Genomic DNA, 18,556 nt, shown 5'->3' with positions numbered 1-18,556 from the left:
GATAGACAGATAGATTTATCAAACGGAGGAAGAAAATTCATAGCGCATATTAATTAAAAAGTTAATATTTTCAAAGTTACGAAGAATGTTTCGTTTCTCGAATTCTTTCAGAAATTTCTGCCGGTGTTCTAACGATATTTTACTTATATTTTCTCTTGAACCTTCTACTAAAATCTTCCAAATGATAATCTTCCAACTTGTATTTTTTTAAGGACTTTTTCCTACACGTAGCGAATACTATTTTTCTCTGGACTTGAAGAGTTTTTTTTTATCATACTCTCGTTTTTGTAACTACAAGATGAAAAAGTTTGCCTTTACGCTCGGAGAAAACTCGAGAATATTTTCGCGTGACGCGTCAAATGAATTCTCGAATTTTTTCAGATTCGAATTTGGTATATCAAATCGTCCGAAACGTAGGGAAGAATAAAGTGCTGGAAGTCGTTGAAATTGTATTTCAAGAAGAGTAAATGGCGGGTCGAGCGTTAAGATAGTTCGAAGACGGCTGTACTTTAGAAAGAAGTTTCGAAAGGGAACGTTCCATGGAACGGTTCGACAAACATCGATTCTTCCACGTGGATTCTATTCTATGGTTTTTCCTCTCGCTGCGTGTGATTTACGACGTAGGGTCCCCGCGTCGGTTCATGAGAGCAACCAAGGGCTTTCCGTTGTCGAATCATACGAGTAATTTCAATTCCGCTTCAGGGTTCGTACCGATCTGTACAGGTTAATTCCCAGGACCGATTTATCTTTCATTTAGCACACGTTCCTGGAAAGTATTTCCCCAAGTGAACTAAACTTTCAGACCTTTTAAACTTTTTCTCGAGAAGGTTAACTTCCATCAAACAGTAAGAGTAATTAAAGGAGGAAAAAGAAGAACGATCTTTCTGGAAATTTCTCACGACTACATATTTCGTGTTTTATTGTCGAGATTACATCGAATTCTGACGATTATAATTACAGTCAGCTGTAATTATCGTTCGAATCTCATTTGTTTTCGTTCAGTCCGAACGACGTTGAAGTCGGTGACTTCCTTTTCTCGGCGATGGTTCTAATTACGAACTCTTTAACATTTTCGCTGCGACCACAAAGGTCTTAAGAAATTCCTGATGATCCAAGGTTTCTAAGAAGTAAGGCCTCATTACCAACTTTTTGTCAAGAAATGAAAATGCTCCCCATTATACCAAATTGCTTCTCAGTCGAGCGAGTGACCTTTTAATTAAGAAAATTGCGACGCTCCGCATGCATATTCATAACATATTCGTAGCATAAGAATAAGCATTCTGATTATAACTATATCGATGACTACTTCTCGCGAGAAGATTCTCTCGAACCTCGTACTTCGCGTTTATTATCCGAGTTAAAACGATTCCATCACGACGACGCGACGTTTTATCCAATGAATATTAACGAGGGAAAGCGTAAACTGCAAATCAAACGCGTTTCCTCTTACAATGATCGAGATATGAAGCGAAGAGAGTACGACGCCTATAGAATCCCTTGTTTAGAGTGTGTTAACGCTTGAGTGGAAATTTGTATGTAACGTAAAAAGGTTTGGCCGTTCACAGGACCGTCTAAAAATCCCACGCCATTTACCGTCATAAAGGTATTTACTGATCGCAGACACACGTAAACACGGTATAAATGGCCCGGCAGCTCTGGCGGAAAATATCTTCACCAACCTTGCTCGACCTCGTGAATTGGACATTACGGAATAATGGCAACAAATTTGCGACAACTTATCGGCTAGCTAAGACTCTTCCCGTGAAGCTACACGATAATCGATACTCGAACGATTGTCTTCGAGCAGTTTTGCACACTCAGGAATGTTAGTCTGTGGTTGCAGTGGATACGTGTTTTGACAAACTATCGTTGACCATACGAAACCAATTGAGTATTTGATTAAGAAAACTGATGAAAATATTCGAAATGGCTGTTATCTGGAAACCCATTATCGCGCAACGTGCATCTAGAGAAATGTAGAAGAGTATGATTTTTGAAAGTTTATTATCATTCATAACGTTATATAACAAGGCTATAAATTATTCTGTGCGAAGGACTGGAAACGAATATTCACGAGGATACGGAGAGGTCGGTTCGATTAATCACAGCGTGTGCGAGGAAAAACACAGAGAGGAAGAGCAAGGGCGGTGAAATTACAAGTTGAACCACGTGGGGTCGAAGAATAACAAGATCCGTCAAGGCATCGGGTGCGCGTTTCCTCGAACGATATTTTCCTCGTGCTGACTTGGCTAGCTTATTCCACGTCCGACGGCGTTCAATTCAAGCATTCGTTCGAAAGTAACTCGTGGAGGAAGCGAGACGATCCTTACGGTGACATATTCTTATATTGGTAACGCGATGTCGAAGAGTGAAGAGAGAATGAGCTCGTCGAGGGCCGAAATAAGGAAAGACGGTAAAGGAGAAACAGAGCGAGAAATAGAGCGAGCAAAGGAGAGGAGAAAGAGAAAGAAATAAAGAAAGAAGGGGGCGTGTGCCTAGAGTTTCTGACTCGACGGGACGCCAAAGTCGTGTCTATGGGGAAAAAGCTAGCAAAACCGAAAGGGAATCGCGCCCCTCTTGCTCGTCGACATTGGCGACGTCGTACTCACCGCCCTTACTCCAACTCGTCTGAACTGGATCGGTGCAATACGACGAAACCCGACAGCATGGAGCCGGCTAGTTCCGACTGACTTCCCGGTCGTTGCTCCACTTTCCTCGTGCACGCATTCACCGCCTCACAACCATTCTACATCCACACACATAGTTGGCTGATTATCGTCCAATACTAGATTCCACCGCGCGCGTACACACACCCTCTTTCTCTCTCCCTCTCTACGTACTACGTATCCGTATGACGCGATGATATGGCGGTATTCGAGTACACGTAACGACGCATCGAAACCTGACCGGTCGCTCGTGTTTCATTCTACGCGATCCAGTCAACTTCGGTAACAAAATTCACTCGTCATTCGCCGTCAGTGATCATCCAGAACACTTGCCGTGCGCGTACGAAGGGTGGACGTTTCGAGAGAAACCGGCCAGATCGTGTATGAGTTATGCGCGTTCGTTGCCAACCGTTGGCCAGCTTCCGAAAGCCACGACACGTTGCTTTTCGTTGACCTTAATGTACCGGACAACCGCGATATTAATGGAGCATTCTCCGCGAAGACAACGAGGTTGTTGACTACGGGTCGTACGTACGATGGCTACTATTTTAGTCAACGTCGTCTTCCGGAATACGCGTCAAGGAAAGTTGTTGCGTTTATCGTTCCCATTTCTCAACGAGGTTCAGCTTTATAGATACCATTACAGTCCCTTAACAAAAGTAACTCCTCTCTTCGAGAAAGCCTCTTCGTCCTTTCCTGTGGCCTTGTTTCGTGCGATGTTGAATAAAATACACGCACGACTTATATAAACGTGGCCAGAGCGATACGCGTGTGTCGACCACACCTTTACAAATGTGCGGTCGCGTCGCGTCATTGCTCGCACAATTTTCTCAACAGCGATCGGTGTATGCTCGTAAGTAAACAAACGTGAATGTGAGTCACGCTGTTGACTACACGAATGTATGTATGTGTGCGTTTGTTCGATAGCGGAGACATTTTGGGAGCACTAAACATACTTGGTACTCCTTCCTTCTCTCTTTCTCTCTCTAGACGTCTTCCTCTACAATCTTGACATGCAAGAAATTTACTATTGCCTTTGACTGAACTCGGTCCAACTGGGACGTTCAGGGCGTTACTCTGGTTTTGGTCGATGTTTTGGTGTCGCTGACGCCGCCGCCGTCCCTCGTCCCCGCGTCGTCGAACTCAACATTAATGGTACGAACGGTACTTCCTCTTCGCCATTGAGGAGACGCTTCTTCGACAGCGAGGATATTCGCGATGAATTACGAGGCTTTCTCGGTACGAGCATCATCGTCCCGTTGCGTTTATTGGTGATCGTTGCGTTTACGAGCGGCGACGGCAATTTACAACGCGACGTTTGTCATGAGATTCGGGCTGTGGATTGTATCGAGGATCGTAGCCAGATCTGCGCGTGCTTCTTGCATATTCTGGAAGTATTCTAACGAGATGGAAAGCAATTGCTCTAGTTTCGTTGGCCTGTTTAGTTAGTCGATGCTGAAGCAAGCCATCTCAGTTCGATGCTAATGACGTCGACGATGGTTTAAAACTACTTTTTGGACGAGTGACATATGTTTCGAGGGAGATTGATAAATATGTTACTTCTGATTGATGGATGAGTCGCTTCTTCTTCTTCTCGAGCATCGATACACTGCCCTCTTATTCCTTTTTGCTAACTTCTTTATCGTTTCAAAACAGAGTTTAATGTTTCAAAAAGACATTCTCGTACGTCATCAAGATCGATTTCTTATCAGGAATTATCTCCAAAACGAAATCTCTGCTCGCACCATTGTGCAGGAACGTTCCTTTCAGAACATTGCGATTTATAAGCGTTAACCCGATGGATAAATCGAACCACCAAAAATTCATCTCCCGCTTGGCACTGACAAATAGCAGAAACGACATGTTTTCTCGATTCTAGGAGAAACGTAGATTCTGTCACGAGATTCGACGCGATGGTAAATACTGTTCTTTCCCATCAACGCCCATAGAAAGGGTTTCTCCTCGAGTGATTCGACGTTCCCTCCCGTCCCGTAAGACAGTTTCGAAGAAACGAAAGATTGTTAGAACAAGTAGGGACATAAAGAAGAAATTCGTTTTCTCTTCGTAACCCTTGAAGATGAGCTTTTGATAGGTTCTCGTACTGTGTTGATTCGTGGTATTGAAATACACAAACTTACGAATACGTGAGATTGGCGAAATTGGTTCAAATTGATGTTTTCCTCGCTTCCTATCGCCAGACATCGCAATTAACTCTTTGTATACTAAGGTGGAAGTCTTCTTGGTATAATATTTTTATCTCACGAATGTTCCTGCCGAGTCTAATGGAAATTCTACCAGAAATCTTCGACCTTATTCGTCACGTTATGAGTCCTACAGTTTCTACTTTTATCTCTTGACATTTAATGGTATACGCATAGTCTCTGGGAAGGAAAATAACAAACGGTAACTGACAATGTACCTAGCCCTTTGGTCTATCTTTAAATATAGATATTGTCTAAATAGTTTTATTAATCTATTACGATACGATCTAAATTTATTATCTAATCATTGAAAACAGTTGTGCATAGAAACGTATCGCTCGGAGATGATGCGGAACTTCTCTACTTGTTTGCAAACATTTTTATAACTGATCTTTCTCTACGTTCGTTCTCATAGGTTAGAACTATTTAATAACAAGATGCATAGAAAAATTGCTAAAAATATATATCTGACATTTACTCTGTCATTTGCTATTATTTTATTCTGTCGTTTACATATAGCATCTTAAAATATACTAAAGGTTAACGTATAAATATAACATGAATATGGGTTCTTTGATTACCGATTAATTTGGTAAAATCCTAGAAGTGCATCGGCACAGATAAGCAGAGGATTTGTAAAGCAGGCACTTGGATATAAACTAATCCCGATCTTCGAGAGTTTCAAAGAGGTCAGTAGTTCTCATTCTAATCGCGAAGATTCTCTTAATACCACTGTCGCTCCATCGGTATACCTAGACTAGACTATTGGCCTCGTAATACGCTTGAACGCCCGCTTGAATCGCTCTCTCGTGAGCTTGCATCGCCTAGTTTTGCCAAATCTTCCATTTGTATCTTCCGCAACGATCTCGAGGAACTTTTATATTCATGTTAAGTGAAATAGAAAAGTGTCTCTTATCTCGAGTTCGTGATTTATCTCGAGATTCTTGCGCTCATGTGTAATCTTCTTTGAACTGAATTTAAAAGCATCGATTATTCCGCACAAAGTTTTCTTTCTTTTATACAACTTTCTGTCTTAAAAAGGAACTTTTGTCTGTATTGTTTAATCCCGCTGTCTTCTTTCCATCATTTTCGGCCCGATTTAAGTTTGAGTAAAATAAGAAAGAACTGCTTGTTCTCGTTTTAATCCGATACTAAGCATTTCCTTTGAAACGTTTCAGAGCATAAAACGAGAATTCGAGAATTCCTCGACTCGATTTTATTCCAGCTGATCTTTCGTTCAGATACAAGAATCGAAATCCGACCGACTGATGTCGACCACTCGAAATTCTAGGTCTGCCAATAACATTGATTAAATTACAGAGGGAAAAAAGCAGGCTAGAATCCCAGCCATTTCTCCTCTGCCTAGATCCTTTCGATTCCCTCGAGTTTGTCCACGTAATTCCAAAAGTCTCCATCCCATGACGTTCGATACTTACATCAGGAAAATTGTTTCACGAGGTAGAAACACGTGGCTCGCGGTAGAGACGAACGTTTGTTAAACAATATGTCGCATCTGTGTTCCAATGTAGACACAGGAGAACGCACGTGACACTTGTTACCGCGTATTTGGGTTAAGCCGCGATAACGCAGGCGACGCGATGCTCGATAAGTGGTGAAGCAGCTCGCAACGACGCATAAATTTCAAATATCATTATGGGGTTAGTCGAGCGTCTCTTTACATCGACTATGGCCTCTTTCCTTGTGATAAGTCGGGGAAAAAATCGTATCTCATTAAAAAAACACGGCGCCAACCGCTCGTTAAAGGGTATCGACCTGTGAAACTACGAAACAGTATCGTAATATACGCGTCGCTTCCACGAAGGGTTACAATTATAACGATGACGAGCTGTCCACTCACGAGGACAATTACACGTAGTCGAGCGGAATTCGTGATATTTTTCTCGACATTAACCGTAACGTTTATTACAAAATACGTGCTTGTTTCAATTTTGATTCTGAATTTTACTCTTCTATTTTTCCAGCTCGTATTCGAAAAGGCTTCGTCGAAGAATAATCGATTTCATTTACGAGTTTCATCGTGAGAAAGTCTACAGATTTGATAAAATTATTTTCTCTTTATCAGATAGCGTTGGCGACATTATTAGGTAATTTAATAATACAGTAAAAAAAGTAATTTCGCAAAGACGCGTCTCAGATTCTATTCAATTTTTCTTCCCACGACTTTTAATATCCGCTTGCTTCGATTAACAATGAAGCAAACTTTAATTCCCTTGTGCAGCTTGAGTACAAGTTCTCGCGATAACATGAATCTTAATGTCTACTTTCCATAATTCATTTCTCCACGGCGCCAGTGCCGGGTTCTGATCGGTCCCGTGCGTTCGACTCTCGCACACAAATCCGATCGATTTCAATTTCCACGTTCGTTTGGTTCGCGGAGACCGTGTCTTGGTCTTGATGCGCAGAGGCGTTACGTCGAATACGAAGAATCGGGGTCAACGAAAGAAGTACGGAAATGCAAACCGAATCGTGAGTTGGGACAGCAATATTCCAGTGGAATAGAGGCGGGATGCGACCGGGGCAAACGATTTCTCGCGACAAAATCCGCTTTCGAGAGTAAACAATGAAGAGATCGTGAGTCGAATGTGAAGTTCGACCGTGACACGAAAATCCTCGGAACTCACGTTTACGAATTTGTATCGTTTACACTTTAAACATTGTTCTGTAGTTTTAACGATTTCATCGAGTCAAGAACTTTGCAATGAAATTAGTTGTCGGAAGCCAACGATATTACTTTATAACTTTTTCGAATATCGCTCGCCAGTTTTCTGATATCGACTCAAAACATGGCAAAGTAGCTTCGAAAATAGGATGACGAAGGAACCGGAGAAAAATTGCCGCGTTATAGTCGGTATTTTGTGGTGAAACAATGTCAGAGAGGAAATAAACCACGATCGAAGATAGAGAGTGGGCTACAAATACAAATGAGGCGGTGAAAGCACCGTGGCGAGAATATCTTTTTAAAGTTCGATGAAGATCGACCGGTGGGTTCGTTTGGGTGGACAGAATGTACGGAGGAAGATAAACCGTGCAATTTTCTGCGACACGCGAAATCCATTGTACGAGAGAAATCGTCGAACGTTCTATTCTTCGCTTAGCGTCTGTAAATTCCTTACCCGTAGGATGTCTTTTTCTCTTGCCACGCGGAATTTATTCAACGACGTATTCTCTCGAAAAGTCTGACGAATAAGCAGAAAAATTTCGTTCACTGTTACGTCATGATAAACATCCCTCATCGATATTCCAGACAAACGATCGCAGTTCGCGAGAACAAGATTCATCAGCCGTGAATAATATTTCATACAAAAATCGACCGAGTTGAAAGTTTGTTAAAAAATAATTTGCACGAGTTATCGCGCGATCATTCATACGGGTTATAATTGAAAAGCTTTCATAAAAAATTGATTTTTTAGTCATGTGGAAACAATCCGTTTAACGCACTTGTTCCGTGGGATTAATTCCTAAACGGGCATTAAACTGAACGTAGATCGCTTTCTCTTTTTTTTTTTTTTTTTTTTTAATTCGTATTGATAGTCGATTGTGGAGTGTAGCGCTACGAGTTGACGGAGAATTTGGCGGAAATAATATCGGTTTCGATTAAAGATTTCAGTGGATTTCGACGTGCATTTGCGCGATCGGAGATTGAAGCGTTTACTGATCGGGATGAGATTGCGTACAACGAACGCAATTTGTATAGTACAGTTTGTCATCTTCTGCGGGGATGTCTGATCGATTTTGTATTAAACGATGATGTCCCCGTGTAATTTCGTTTATGTGTTCAAATTGTGGCGCGTTTGGCGAATTATGTTTAGTTAGGCCAGTAATGTTATTATCGATTAAACATTCGAGAGGCAAATAATAACTCGTAAGATTGGCAAAAATCGGAGAGATATTTTCAAATATAATAACGTGTTAAAGTGATTACTGAATCGTGCAATTATTTATCGCATTAATGTAATATTCATCGAGTGAAAATAAAGCGAACATAATCAACAACGTATTAAATACGTGTCGCGTTAATTTGCAAATTGCCAGAGTAATAAATTGCTAGGATAAGTAATTCAAACTTCGGCATGTGGAACGGTGGGAAATTCACGGAGTTTCGTTTTAGTGGTTTACTTCCAGCCAAGTACTTCGTGTACCAAATTTTCCTATTAAGACCCGCCGTTTAATATGATTTTATTTTTTCAGAAGGAGAGAAATCTCCGTTACAGTTTCTTCGAATCGCGGACGTTCTTCTCATTTAGAGAGTCTTCTTAGAGGTTTAACGATTTACATGTAGGAGAGTTTACCTTCTAGCGCACCATCGTGGCATTGTACTTTCCGCTACATTATCGCTCGTTTAAATCGGATGGAATCTTGGGAAACTATATAAATTGATTCTGCCGCTGAAGCTTACGCGCTATCGAGTCGAAAGTAATTCAAATTCCAATGTTCATTCGCCAGGAACACGTGTACTTGGTTGTTTAAAACTTAAAGCAGGCTTACAACGAGAATGTAAATACAACGGGGCACCATATCCATTCAAATTTTCGCGGTTTAATACCGCGAAATTGTAAATTGTACTTTGCTCAATGAATATACGCGTTGAAAGCATGAACCAGAACAACGTTATTTATCTGGGCAGCATATTACAGCACGCGTTATCGATTCTTATATATTCGATACAATCTGTTAACCTTTCCCTGCCCCATTCGCGGGTGAAAATGAAATTTTAATCCGACTATCAACCCATCTTCACCAGATATTAAACGTTTCTTTGGAAGCCGGGTAAAATCGAATTTTCCCTACTTATCGATATCTGTGTATCCAGTTATACGTCATCAAAGAGTTATTAATCCCAGCCGATAGACGCCCGGTTTATCACGATGCAGCCATTCATCGCGCGAAACAGTAAGCCTCGGATACGAGAACCGTAAAAAAGAGACGAATACGTAGCAAACGTCCAGCCAGTTATTTCACGATATTAAGAAACATTTAATCCTAACGTAGTGTGGCGTGAAATATTTCCCGCTAACAAGATCTTGTAACGCTCTATGACACTACGTTACAGTTTATATCAGCAGGCACAAATATGTACTTTTGATCCAAAACTTCGCCTACAGCTAAAACGAGCAGATAATTGCCATGCTAGGAAAAACAACAGTTGTACTAAAAAATAGTATTACTTGTATAGTACGTATGCTTCACGCTAGTAAAATACTAGTATCTGTATGTGTATACCTCGGAACGGTAAAAAAGATAGCATTTACACAAAAAGTTAAACAAACACAAATCTCTCCTCTCCAAAATCGAATAAAAACGATTACAAGATTCTAAATCCTGTTTCTTCGTTGGATCTTTTGAATTAGTTGTATCGCGAAAAGCCTATTCACAAGGTTAACGTGATTGGTCCCAAAATGGCAACGAAAATTTGACCAATGTGTCTTCTCTACGTCTGAAGTTGGATCGAAGAATAATTGGAAGGTGCGTCAAAAGTATTTTCCCGATTATCGTTCATTATATCGTTCCATTGGCCGAATAATTCGCGATGCTAAGAGAAGAAGGCGTCGCAAAGCCCGTCGTAAATTCAAAAATCGACGTATTCACGGACGAGTTCCTCGAGCAATCGACGTAAGAGCTTCTCGCGGGACGCAAACCGCTGCCTGATGTTTCCGAAACTTCGCAACGTCGTGGAACTTGCGCTATGTTTTTGCGCCTCGTGGTCGTATTTTACCGATTGTAAAGCTACGATAGAGAAGCTTTCCAGGTTAATTACCTGTTGATTAGCCGTTTCTTCAGGCGGTTTTCTTAGAAAAACTGCGTAATCAAAAACGAATCTAAAAATGTTTCGATGTTTGGCACTCGATTCTTTAAATCGACGTGACCATTTCCATGACCATTTCCACGAATGCTTATAAAACTACGTTTAAAGAGTCTTCATCTTGTTGTTGTTCTGTGTTGAAAGATTAAACGGCTAGGAAATGAAAAAAGGCGAGAATCCGTATAACGCGATCATTCTTCACTGACAAAGTTTCAACAGCTGCCGCACGACAAATCGTTCGCTGTCGCGTTGATTCAAAAGCGATTTCTCATTGAGCGAATTTCCGGTTTGAATTTCGTCGTAGCGTTATGGAACGTCGCTAACGTCGCGTGAAAACAGTCGGGCATTTTACGCCGTATCTTTCTACGTGGAAATAGAATCTATTGTTCCATTATGCCGAATGATTTTTTGCACATTTATTTTTTTCGTCGATGTTCGTGCACGAATGATTTATCAGCTCGCGCGTTAATTAAACACAAACTGTCTGGTAATTAAATCGTTAAATCGTTAATTCGTCATATCGTTGTGGAATTTTTTCCTCCTGCCTATAACGTATGACGCGATTAACCGGATATTTTGAGAGATTTAACCGCACGGATTAAGAATGTTATAAAAAAAAAAGAAAAAGAAAAAGAAAAAATGGCATCCTCGGTTTAATCATCGTCCCTATTCGAAGAACGTAGTTACTTAATTGCTTGGACCCGTATTTATGAACCTCCGAGAATGAAGATCATACACCCAGAAAAGAAAGAAGTTGGAAAATTGCGTTGCCATTTCGTGTCACCCAGTGAATTGTAAGGTAGAGATACGATTGATTTATACTTCTAACAAGTTGCGTACTCTCGGGATAGATCGACGCAAGTTTCAATTAAAAAAATTGTTACCGATGAACCTCGCTTATAAGTTGTTACAAAGTCTGCGGCGCGAAAGTGGATCACGCAACACTCGCTGTAATAATAGAAGGTGCGCGGCGCGAAATTAATCTTGTGTCTCCGGCGGTGCTATAATTAAACTAGAGATACATGGTTGGAAAAAGTGGCGCGATTATCGAGCAATTATTATCGCGTCGCACGAAACACCAGCTTCCTGTCTCAACCAGAGTTCATCTCAGTTGGTTTTCTTGCCTTCTCGTTCTATCAAATTGCCTCGTTTAGAGCAACGCTGTCCTCAAGTACAAGTTCTTACGCGATTTCTTTCGATTCACGGCTCGCGTCGTTACGAAGTTACTCAGAGCGGAATCACGCGAGTAGAAGATAGTTGGAGCGGGTATACGCGAGCTCTAGCGGATCAAAGCGGATTGTAGGAGCAAGTCGGGGCGAACTGCAGCTGGCTAGAGGAGGATAATGCGAATCGAATAGCTGAACCAGATAAATGCAAGAGCTACGGGGAACGAAGCCGCGAACCTTATAACGTATTCCTGATGAATCTGCAATCTTGAAACAGCGAAATTTCCGATGCGGAGCACGCTATCTATCCGGTTGAAGTTGTAGAGAAGCAGGCAAACCGGGCGAATCGATGTTCAAAGGAGACAGAATCGAGAACCGCGAGACAGATCAATCTTTTTCGAAGCGGCTCGAAAGCAACGATGCAAGAGTGCGAAGCGAGGATATGAAAACTGAAAGGTGGGAGAATTATCCGACAAACGCGATTTCAATTTCCGAATATCCGACGGCAAGTTTTCAACGCGATTCTACTGAAAATCCATATTTTTACTTCTTTCAAAATATTTGACTCTCTATTCTTCCTACGCTGCAAAAAATTTCGAACTTCGTCGTTTGTAAAAATACGTGATATTTTCGTGGAAATTGAAAATATTCGACATCGAAATTCGTTCCTCTATATGTATTAGGCTACACGAATAGGTGATATATCTACTGCTTAGTTGGCGAAATACTAGTCACATCCGTGGCTAACCGCAGGAGAAATTAGATATCTGCCGCAACCATCGTACCATAATTATTTCTCTAACGCGACGGTATCGCTCTAACATGCGACGAGCAAAGGGAGAAAGACATTATTCTTCTTAACGCGAAACCCCTTACTTAGTTCGTATATTTTATGCATTCGCTGAATCGCCGCGCCCGTCCTAAGTAAATTTCTGCGAGTATTCACCGACCAAAATGTTATCCATTCAACGAAAATCTAATTTCTCAGTCGGCCAAAATTCGTTGGTTTTGGTGGCGAACCATCCTTCTCAACTACTTTTCTTTCGTAAAGTACACAGGAATCGATTGATAAACCGTATACCGATCCTAAGTAAATTTTCTCGAGCGGTACCTAATCCGCGATCCAAAGTAAAACTCGATCCGCTATACCGAGGCAACATTCTAATTCTCAATTTGTAATTCGGTCTTTTAAACCGGTTCCAGGTGAATTAACATCGTTTCTTCTTTCAAAAAATTCATAGAGACAAAGGAATTTCGATTAAATCCGTTTTCCAGTCTTTGCAAACGTAAATGTGATATAGAGAATTTATTTTTAATAGAAATGAAAGAACATCTGAAAAAGAAGAAGAAGAAATCGCTGAACAAAGAAATCATTATTTTCAAAAGATTTACAATATAAATGACCAGCTATGTAACTCCTTTCCCCCGTTTAGTGGCTTAATAGAATCATATGCAACGAAACATTCTGAATTATAATGAAATGGGACGACCGGTCGTATGATTTTAACAACTTACGAGTGCATAAATGTTAACTAACTGTAATAGTCGTGGATGATTATACCAAATAAAGAAACCACATTTCGTATTTCAATAAGTCTCATAAGATCATGAAACTCTTTTCACGCCCACAGAGATCAGAGGTAAATCGATCTGTATGGCCTTCTATCTCCTCCCAAGTCCTATCTTTTCGTCGTCATGTTGCTCCGTGCAATCGATAGCAGTGTCCGCGCGCAGAGTGCACGAAGTTAAACATTATTATCGATAGTGGTCCCCTCATCCCTCGTTTCGTTGCGTCTAGCGTGCAACGTTAATTGGTCGTGCACGTACATCCTGTGGGTTTATGGTTAGAAAGGCGTCCGCTCGCTGTCCTTGCCGAGTCGCTCTCACAACTGTTTCCCGACGACAGCGTCCTCAACGAACCGTGTTTCACGGACTTATTGTTCCCGATTGATGCGACCGAATCGCAATTAATCGTTACTGTTGCGAACAATATTCCACGAATTCGAATTGCATACTGTTGTTATTGTTTAACCACGTTTCGGGTCGCAGTCGAGTAGAATGCGGTTTGCCTGGCGCGAAACTAATTACCTCTCTTTTCATAGTACCTTAGAAATAGTAAGAGAATGTGTACGGAGTTTAAAGTGCTAGAAGTCGTAAGTTAGTGGAAAAGATGTTCGGTTTTTTCTGTTCAGATCTTAAGATCTTGAGGTGTTCTTATTTAAATCCACGGTAGTTCTTTTCACGAAGTTATATAAAAGAAGTTGCTGCGATAAATAATTTAACAGATTCCCCGGTGATAAATGAAGGGTGCAAACTTATCCAAGACCTTTGGGAAGGTATAGAACTCTTGCTAAATATAAAGATATACAGACGTTAATAGAGTTGCTCGTTCTTAATGGCGCACGAGCATGCAAAGGGTGAATGCAATTAGATCCTTCGCAGTGCTCAAATCGAAATATTCGTAGATTTATGTTTATGGGTTTTTGAACGTAAGAATATTACATGATCATAAATCAAAATCATACCATATACAGGGTGGTTGGTAACTGGTGGTACAAGCGAAAAGGGGGTGATTTTTAATTTTCTTTTTTTTTTTTTAATTTTTCTATCGAGACAACGATCTACAGTGAGATCCGTTATAAGGAGACGCGATAAAGTGCACGCGTACCGAGCGAAAATTCAAAGTCGGTTTTCTCGAAAACAAAGCCTCGAACGAAAAATTTTTATCCTATATTTTCCACTTCTTTTTTCGCGTAGAATCATCCCCTTTCCGCTTGTACCACCAGCTACCAACCACCCTGTACAATATGCTGACATTGTGTGTTATAATAAAGAATATTATATAATCGTATAAATGAGATATTCGCGTGCGTTGTCGTCGCTTACGCGTTTAATTTACACGGCCAGTTATTGACCAATGCTCGAACCTTTATCGTTTGTCACCTTGCCTTGCAGCAAATGCAATTTGCCGAAACGATCATTGTGTAATATCAGCTGGAATGAGCTATGTACCAGAATGATGTTACCTGAACCAAAATCTAACCTCGTTACAATTTGCCGCGATCATTATAGGACATCGTCGCTTCACTCGGATGCAACAGATGTCTCGCGAAAAGCTATGAATATATCACCGGTTAGCTCGATCCAATTAATGCGCTTATCCTGAAAGATTACGTATCACGTAATTCCTATACCTACGTTGAATAATTGAATATCAAAGTAGTGACACCGAAATGCACAATGACGCATCATGGTGTCATAATCAAAGCTTCAATCTGTCGCACGAATCACATGTAATCTCCTTTGAACATATAATTTACAATTTAGATCTCTGACAATAAGACCAACACGTATGTCTAAATTAAATACTTTATTTCGGGAAATTTATATTACACTCGCGAAGTAATTTCGAGTTCTAAATTTACAATGCATACATGCTCAATATTCAATGAAATGCAAAAATATTCAACAACTTTGGACATCCTCCATAAATGTATTGTGTGTATTATCCGAAACATTCCGAAATTTCATTAATATTGTTACCAAGCCTGGCCATCATGATTATATTGGCAAAGTTTGAAACAAGTCTAACAATGTATATAAAACTCGCAAGACGTTCAGTATAACGACTATGTACAAGTATAACAAGTATAACAATTTTATAAAATATATATTTGCAGTAAATATCAGATTAGTTTCAAACACCGATTTAATCATGGCAGTCTTGTCTTATTACGCTAATGTAATTTCAAAATGTTTTATGCGACACTTAGGACGTGGACAGAGAAACTTTCTACGGTATCTTCCACGGTGCGTATCTTCAAATTAAATCACTTAATTTGGACACTCTGTATGAACTGTGAAGTTGCAGTTAAATATGATGCAGGTCAACTGTCGACACGGTTGCACAGCAATGGTGAATTACACTTGCGAAGGATGCAGTTGGGAGCGAGGAAAGCGTATTCGACACGTTCTCGCGCGTGCTCTTTCGCGGTTTGCGGCTCGTGACACGAGACCTCTTGCCTCTAGCTAGGCCTTGGGACCTATAGCCTGGAGTTATTCAGTCCAGGCATCGTTACGGGAAACAGAGAATGGGGTAAAATCTACTCGAAACCACCACCGCGGACAAAGAGAGACACCGAGTAGTTGAGCGCATAAGTAGGAACACAATGCGTAGACGAACGTTAAACCGCCAACTAATTAATTTGCGGCGAATAAAAACGAACAACGTTATTCCAGTCACACACTGAATATATCGCGAGAGATGCTGGAAATAGAACAAAATTAGAACGAGCTTTTATAAAACAATGGGAGCGAAATTTTCGTTATTTAACACTGTGCGATCTTTAATTCTATTCGCTGTGGATCCGAGCTGGCATTTTTCGCTTATGTCTATGGTAATGACATGGGTCAAAGCGAATCAGAAAGTTCCAAAGTATTTCATATCGAACACATATCCTGCTGGTCAAAAACGTTTGCCATTTCTTGATATTCGGTACAAATTGAATAGTTTCTACTGCTTTTGTCTTCCGACTGTTTTACTATAAATTTGTCAATTCACTCATCCCTGTTGTTCAAATCCGTAGATTCTAAATAAGGTAAAGTTTTTTCAGAATTTCCCATTAAATGCAACTAGCGAATGTGGCAATACCTGTGACCGGCGGAGTGTGTGATCAAATATGATAAATGAAAGTTACTTGATGAAAGTCGCAGATCAGCGAATACGTTAATTTTGGTGGAAAGAACGTTAACCATAGACACCGTGAAATCGTGTTGCTACCATTCGCAGGAAAGCTTCAAAGTGTCGTAGAAAAAACATAATTAGAACAAGAAACCCGTGAAACGTATTATCTCGTATCCACCGTGTTCGTCGTCCTCGAGAAACTTGTTTCGAGTTCCGGCCAGGCGATAATAGTCGTCACGATGATTGTACGAAAACTTTCCATGGATTTTTCGGTCGTGTTTTCAGACTTGGAACGAATAGACAGTTTCGATATTCTGCCAAACTTCCTGACAGTTAATTATCACGTTCTATCGCGATCACGAGCCACACTTTGGGAAACAAAACAAACAAAATACGACGCTCTCGATCGTCGAGTTCGCTGAAAACAACTACCCAGATTCTAAATTTAATTTTATTTATAGCTCTTACAGCTATTTTCCGCGGGCAATTCTCTTTTTGCAAACGTGAGTTTGGAATTATCCAGCGAATTTGCATGTTAGGCGACTGCTCTCGGGCGCAGAGTTTATATTGTTTCGCCGTGCAATTTTATCCGGGAAGAAATGTACATTGTCCAGGAACAACAGGTAGAAATTCCTAAACATTTTCTGCTTATTTGGACGTACGTAATTTATAATCAAAATAGCTTTCTTGGATGTCTAAGAAAATTTTGTAAAACCTTTTTCGAGAATAATATGATTTCATGAGACGTTGTAAGATGGAGCGGTCGTAAAAGAAGCTAAGTAATGGATTTAATAAAGAAAAGTACATTTCTACCTTCTGTCAATGTTTTCGCGCGAAAGTTTATAGCAACACATGACATGTTTCCCGCATGTTCCACTTTTTGACAAAATCACATTTTGAGATCGCCATTCTTTCGCGATCATTGTTCAATGCCATGTTTATGGAACAACGAAATCAGTCTGAAACCCAAAACGTTGGTAAAAAACGACAATTGATCTTGTCATGGTAAAATGGAAATTGCTTTTAAAGAACCCGTAAATGTGAATCATTTTTCTAGAGAACTTCGATTGATATGAAACCTGACCTAAAATACGGTTCTCGCCCATAAATATTCCCGTTGCTTGCACATCTATCATTCAAAATGAAACGAGGATGCTCGTGAATCTATTGTATGAGATCGAACAACGATGGGCGAAATACGTGTCGTTAAAAGTGGCACGCGTGCGTTCGCGGGGATTCTGTTGGAGTCGCGGTCTGAAAGGACTTTGGTAAATGGCGCAATCTACCGCGCCATTTCCGACACCTGACGGAACAGTTGCACAGATAAAGCCGAAGGGGAACAAGGAAACATCGACGTGGGATATGCCGATAACCTGCTACGTTGTATCGAGATTCGTATGTGTTTCTCCGTGTCGTTTCAGGAGAAGGGGAATGCAAAGTACGAACTACAAACTCACGTTTAATAGGCAAATTACTTTCGGAAAGCTGAGATTTTAATCAAGACTACGATCAAGAGAAAACTCAAAGGAGTTCTTCAGGCAGACTACGTGTGCAATGGGTTTAATAACGATGAAATTTACAGCCGCTTTGTAGGCAATAAATGGAAATCGGATCGTTATTAAAGCAACTAGAAAGCATAGTGTCTCGCGCTCGCACCTTATCGCGATGGAAGCTGTATCTGTAAATAGAGTTTTCGAGGGACCAATGGGATGTTTACCGACTTTGCCGTCTTACATTAATTTCGTTCCTTGATACACAGAAGCGACAAGCTCTCCTTTATCGTTCTCGTTATTTCGGGAGAATGAATCGAGAGCGTTGCAATGAAAAGAACGAACCGAAATTGAAGCGCTGATGAGATAACCAACCGTTGATGGAAATCCGCCTTCGAGCGGAAAGATATGTACTTCGATACGGGAAACTTTCATTAGGTTTTAATCGAAATTCAGGTTGTCTCAACCACGTCGTTTCAATACGCAGGTGTATCTGTGAAAATCTGCGTAGGAAGATTAGAGGTTACA

The 18,556-nt window shown here is 40.6% G+C and overlaps 1 protein-coding gene across 1 annotated transcript in view; it reads right to left on the bottom strand.

The window, feature by feature from the left end:
- The window catches only part of LOC126865050 (ras-related protein Rap-2a), a 28,886-nt gene that overhangs the window by 9,120 nt on the left and 1,210 nt on the right, over positions 1–18,556 (bottom strand). The window lies entirely within an intron of this gene.

This window comes from Bombus huntii, chromosome 4 (assembly GCF_024542735.1).
Source record: "Bombus huntii isolate Logan2020A chromosome 4, iyBomHunt1.1, whole genome shotgun sequence".
NCBI classification, from domain to species: domain Eukaryota; kingdom Metazoa; phylum Arthropoda; class Insecta; order Hymenoptera; family Apidae; genus Bombus; species Bombus huntii.
The sequence above is the reverse complement of the archived record's forward strand: the minus strand, read 5'-3'. Positions and strand labels throughout refer to the sequence as shown.